This window comes from Mesocricetus auratus, unplaced genomic scaffold, assembly GCF_017639785.1.
Source record: "Mesocricetus auratus isolate SY011 unplaced genomic scaffold, BCM_Maur_2.0 Super-Scaffold_6730, whole genome shotgun sequence".
Lineage (NCBI taxonomy): Eukaryota > Metazoa > Chordata > Mammalia > Rodentia > Cricetidae > Mesocricetus > Mesocricetus auratus.
The window spans coordinates 20,417,615-20,424,026 of record NW_024429184.1 but is presented as its reverse complement, the minus strand read 5'-3'; the positions used below and the strand labels follow the sequence as shown (position 1 = coordinate 20,424,026).

Here is a 6,412-nt window from a genome sequence, read left to right as displayed (position 1 = left end):
TTCCAAAGAGAAGGACTTCACAATCATACAGAACAGGGCAATGGAAACTAAGTGCCATTAACCTCCAAAGTGTAATGATTAAATTCATATGACAAATTAAGTGAAAATATCAAATGGAAGTTACACTATGTACATTACTAATCAATCTAAGTCAAATCTGCTTTCTCAGGGAATAGATTTCAAGATGATTTTAAGCATTTTCCTGTTTAAGGTAGGGCTAGGATATCCTACCTCATTCTCAGTGCTTCTCTGAATTCTACTCACTTATCAAAGATGAACAGTTAGATAACTTCTCTGTGAATACTTTTAATGAAATTTAAAAACTTCCTCTGCATTATAAGAATTGTCATGTTCACTAGCAAGCACTTTTTTCATCTGATTATTTTTAGGTTGGTGAATACAATATTCTCTACAATAGTGACTTCTTTTTAAATACGCTATATAGTACAAGAAAGTCTCCCTCATCCCTGATCATAACAGCTTTTATAAAGTAGTATAAAAACACTTGTAAACACAGCAAAAATTGTTTGAAGAAAAAATGTCTTTGTGGGTCAATAGAAACGTTAAGATATTTGAAAAATTAAGTAAAATAAAATCTTGTTGATCTGAAATAATTACCAGTTGCTTGGAAATCTATGACAGTGTAGAAAAGATTTGAAAATTCCTAAATTCTGTCTTAAAAACATGAAATAGCAAAAAGTTCACAGTTAATATATCCACAGTATAGATATAGAAAATATGCAGTAAATTGGTCCCCAGTTTGCTTTCTTGTCCAAAGGTATAAAATAAATCTTAAAACAAAATGTGAGTGCTTCTTGCCAAGTATTATTGGTTTTCATGACAGATGTTTGAGGAATCTTATTGAAATCTATGAGCTTAATGTCTTATCTACTGAAAATGAATATGTCTATATTTTGATTTATTTAAATATAACATTCTTAACTACAGTGATTCTAAGATGAGAAACATGGTGAAGAATATGCCATATGTGTAAATGATAACCTGTGATAGAGTATTCCTCATGAAGTAAGAGTAATTTCAATAACCAAATACAAAATGCCCTAAGGGAAAGATAGAGAACGATATTATATAAGAAAAGGCAGAAAAATTTATGACTCACAAAGCTCAAGAAATTTTCAAAAAACACTATAAATATAAACTTGAGGATAAAAACATCAAAATCAATAACAAGAATACCCTGAACTATGTTGAAAACTATAGAGGAAACTGCATTAATGAAAAAAAATTCAAAACTGTGAAACGCTGTTAAGCATCCATATGTGTAGGCTTCAACGGACGCTGTAACGATACGTGACACACAATTACTGAAAGTAAAGCTAAGTATTTAATGTAGAAATACTCACAAGATACCAAACAAGTAACCCAGACGATACAAGCCGTTTCCTCTGCCGAGCCGGAAGCCGAACTCCAGGAAAAGAGAGCGAGACTTCCTGTGCGCTGTCTTTTATGCCTTCCCCTGTAACGCCCCTAGCCATGCCCAAAAGTGGGCCTGGCTAGTGACGTAGTTCTGCCTACGTACGTATACGTCTTTACGTCCAGCCGTATACGTCTTTAGTCCTGCCTAAAGTGGGTGTGGTTAGCGGTGTGGTAAACCGCCCTTTTATTACCTCATCTGTATGCGACTCTAATAAGTCACATGTTTAATGGCGGCATCAGACTTCCTCCTACACATATGAATTTCAGTGTTACCTCATCAAATTGTTGGTTTTGTCATAGAATACTTGCCAGATTATGGGAATTGTCATTTTGTTGTTTTGGTCACAATGTTGAGTTCCTTAAATGCCACAAAGATATAAATACATACCTACTATTTATTTGAGATTCAGCAATAACTCATTTAAACACCAACCAATGCTAAAAAAAAAAGTTATCCATTGTGGAAATTAGACACATTGTCTCCGTTTTATCTCCCATTTTTAAAAAATTAATTGAGAGGAAAGACTCAGTCCACAATATTAAGAAATCAAAACACAGTAAGTTCTTAAAATAATGGAGAAATAGAGCTCAAGCTTAAAGGCTCAGGCTTTTAATCCCAGGATTTAGGGGCTGGAAGTGGTTGTACCTCTGTAAAATCAAGGCCATGGTCTACATGAAGTATTCCATGGCAGCTGTGGTGGCATAGTGTGACCCTGTCTCCTATTATTTCATTGGAGGAGAAACAGAAAGTATCATAGTGCTTTTGTTTAATCAAGGTACTTTTAAAAACTGACATCACTTATGGATACAAATATTTAGTTGTCTTTATCTTTGTATACAAAACAAGTGAAAGAGATAAGTACATTGCTTCAATTCATGACCTTTTCATCTGAAGCAAAAACATGAAATAAGGACTTGTCTTTACTCAGGGCTCTCTACATGAGTGGGTATCTGCCATATAATGCATGCCAATAACATACTGCTTCCACATTATAAAATGGGCTGAGTGTGCATATGTATCATATGTTTTAAATCATGTGAGCACAACCCAGCATGTGATATACCTATTTTTATTACTTTTCATTTTATAAAGAGATTATTAATCCTATAATTGTTCTACAGAAAATATGTAGCTGGACAAACAGTTCTTATTCATAATAAATTTATTTAGAAATACCCAGAATGATATGTAATTCAAAATAATGTTATAGGTATGATCTTCCCAGACTCAGGATTTATTATAAGTAACACAGTCCAACCATAAATGGTACAGATACTTCCCAGTTTTGTTCACTGCAGGTAGCATAGTGGCTTAATTAATGTTGGACAAGTATGAATGCTACATCTGACTCAGGTTTTGATATCAGCTCAGTTTTACAGAGAAAGTTTACCCCCATTTAAGCTTTTTCCCTTTTAAAAGGGTCTGGATCTCAGTTATCCGGATTTTCTTTTATTAAAGCCACTATTAGCTCCAGTGTAATTATTGTCTCACCAGCATAAAACACAATTATCACTTCAACCAATCCTCCAGTGTGCAAGAAAGAGACCACTGTCAAGCCTGAATTTCTGTGAACTCTCATTGTACCCTATAGTCCCTTTAATATTTTATAGAACTATATGTAGCTGGTAAATTATTCAGGCCACCTCCATTTCTTGAACATCACATCTCTTTTTTGTGGGTATTTTCAAAGGCCCCAATATGTGGTCCATCTACAGGAAAACTTATGCTTAATTTAGATACAGGTGCAGAACTTGGGAGGAACTGGTAGTTTTCCAGGCTTTAAGCTGGCCTTGTGCATAGCCTTACTAAGGCACTCTGCACTCTGCACTGCATACCAGAGGATCATGCTTTCCCAACACTTCACAGCAGGCCTGTGCTGATGTGCATCACTTAAAACCCTGGAAAATGCTATTGTTTCTTTTATCCTAAGTTGTTAAATAAGAAATAACTCCACTGTAGTTTCATTGTACTTTCTGGAATTTTCCAGACTAGGTTAGGACCCTACATGAGAGTCAGTAGAATACATTGTCTGCTGAAGTAATATATTATTTAATTATGACTGAACTAATTTAAATTATAAATTTAAAATCTTACTTCTCATACTCAGTAAATGTAAGAAGATAGCCTAGAAACTGAAATTTAATGAAGGTTAATAGGGGTCAAAATACATGATCCAAATTTAGTAAAGTCATATGGGATAAGTATTTCTCAAAACAAATTTTCACAATGAAAGTGGTTCAAGTTCATCGCCTTTCAATGATGGAATAGGCTAAACATGACACATTTCTTGCTCATGTTCCTTAGCAAAGTAAATAGCATCACTGAGACTGGAAATTATTTCTCCCACCAGAAGGAAATATATATCTGTCCACCTGATCTCCCTCATTTTACCACCATTACTGAAGATCAATAGCTTGGAAAACTACTTAAAACATCTAAGTAGGTTATTTGTTTGTTGTGGGCATGGCCTGCCAAGACTCAGGACTTATTACAAGTATCATAGTCCAAGCATGAATGGTAGTAGTAGCAGCAATGAATCTTCAATTCTTTTAAATACTTGCCAGTATTAGTTTCTGCACTCAGTACTATGGCTCAATTAATTTTGGGCTAAAAGTAATGTTGCTTCTGAATTGGTATTTATTTACAGGACCTTAACATTTTTCAGTTATATAATGTATGTTATAAATAATCTTAACTTTTTACTTGAAATTTTGAGTGCTTATTAGGAATACATATTTTTACCATGTTTATGAAGTAATGTTTTATAATAAAACATTCTATCATTTAATAGGATATGACATAACTATACTCCTTTGGGGCAGTATATCTACCATTCTGTGAGAAGAATTCATTCTTAACAAAAGAGGAAACCATGAAAAGCACAGTGTATCTTCCAAATATTAATTCCCAATAATGGCCATTCAGAAGACCCTTTTCTATGGAATGTTTTGGCTAAAGTTCTATCAATTTTAAGTGAAATTTATGAATAACAAGTTGTTTTGTACAATGGTGTTTGTACCATGGAAAATTATTTAGCCATTATATTTTTTCTTTCTCAAAATCATTGCTATTTATATTCTGTCAGCACATGCTATTTTTCAGAGCAAACCCTTATTTTTTCAAGAGAATTAAATAGTTTATTGATTACACATTATAATGGATGATACACAAGTTTCATTCACATCTGTTATTTTTTTATCTGATACCATTATTCAATTGATATTAAATAGGGTGTGCTAACAAACATTATATAACCATGTTGCAGACTATGCTTGGATGAGCCTTTTAATGGTGAAACTCATTAGTAAGTCAAAATAATAACTGGCATTTTAACTACACCAAGGTTTTTTAAGACAACGGCTTCTCCACCCAAGCAATTATAAATAAATCCCAAATGGAACTTGACAAAATCCCGAAGATTTTTCTACCTTCACACTATTGGGGAAGTTTACCAAGATGGCTTCAGAGTGGACACATTTATTCAGCATCATGATCAGACTATTAAATTTAGCAGTCAACACCATGGGTAAAAATGGTCTACAGTAAAACCTTTTGTTGGAAAGCTATGAACTTTCCACAGAACAGAAACTAAAATAACCTGTTACACAATTAGTAACAAATACAGTCCCGGAGTATTTTGTCTCATACACATGAGTATTGTCTAGCACATGTCTTCTTTGTAGCAACTTGATCCCGCCACCACTGTGCTTCGCTGAGTTCACAAATCTGTTGTAGCCTGTAGCTTCCCTGTCACTGCTCTGACTCTTCTCTCCTGCTAAGCGTTGTTTCCTGGCTGTATTTGGAACCTCCTGCCACTGCCACAGCTACTGCTGCTGCTGCTGGAACCACCATAGCCACCTTGGTTTCGTGGTTTAGCAAAGTATTGGCCACCACCACCATAAGGGCCCGAGCTTCTGCCTTCAAAGTTTCCTCCCTTCTTTGGTCCAAAAGTTGAAGACTAATTGTTATAGCTACCAAAATCATAGTAGCTTCCACCACCTCCAAAATTGCTTCCTTCTTTACTAAATCCATTACAGCCATCCCCACTGCCACCATATCCACCACCACCACCACGGCCACCACCAGAGCCACCACGACCACTGAAGTTTCCCCCTCTACCAAAATTGTCATTGCCTCCAAAACCACCTCCACGACCACCACCAAAGTTTCCGGAACTATTTCGACCTCTTTGGCTGGATGAAGCGTTAGCCATCTCTCACTTTGACAGGGCTTTTCTCACTTCCCAGTGGTGGCCGTTCACAGTATGGTCTTTCTGAATAACAATCTTGTCCACAGAGTCATGGTCATCAAAGGTGACAAAAGTAAACCCTCTTTTTTTCTCACTGCCTCTGTCCATCATGATTTCAATCACTTCAATTTTCCCATACTGCCCAAAATAATCTCACAGGTGCTGTTCTTCAGTGTCTGCTTTAATACCACGCACAAAGATCTTTTTCAGTTAGGAGGGCACCTGGTCTCCAGGAATCTTCTCTAGAAACGGCTCTCTTAGGTTCCACAACTCTTCCATCTACCTTGTGTGGTCTCGCATTCATTAGAGGCACCCACTTGCTACACGGTGGCCTATGTGACAAACCCAAAGCCCCTGGATTGCTTGGGGTTTGAATCGCTCATTACCACACAGTCAGTGATGGTTCCCCATTGCTCAAAATGGCCTCTTAGACTCTGGTCGGTTGTTTCGAAGCTCAGCCCTCCAAATGAAGAGCTTCCGCAGCTGTTCTTGCTCCCTGGGTGACTGTGACTTAGTCATGACGGCAGGGAAATGAGAGCCTTCAGCATTCAGGCAGAATGCGCAAACCCTTATCTTATATAAACTAAGTGTTCTCTATCTGTGTTTAAAAAATAAGGCTCTTAAGAAAAGAGGCAAACACCCACGATTAAGCATTGAACTGAACCCAAGGAACCCAGTGAGAGAGGAGTGATGAGCAAATTGGCAAAGAATGGGCTGGCAAAACC

General features: G+C 36.4%; 1 pseudogene; it reads right to left on the bottom strand.

Annotated features, from left to right (window-relative positions):
* Nucleotides 1-5,209: 5,209 nt before the first annotated feature.
* LOC101841829 lies at nucleotides 5,210-6,206 on the bottom strand (annotated as a pseudogene).
* Nucleotides 6,207-6,412: the final 206 nt, after the last annotated feature.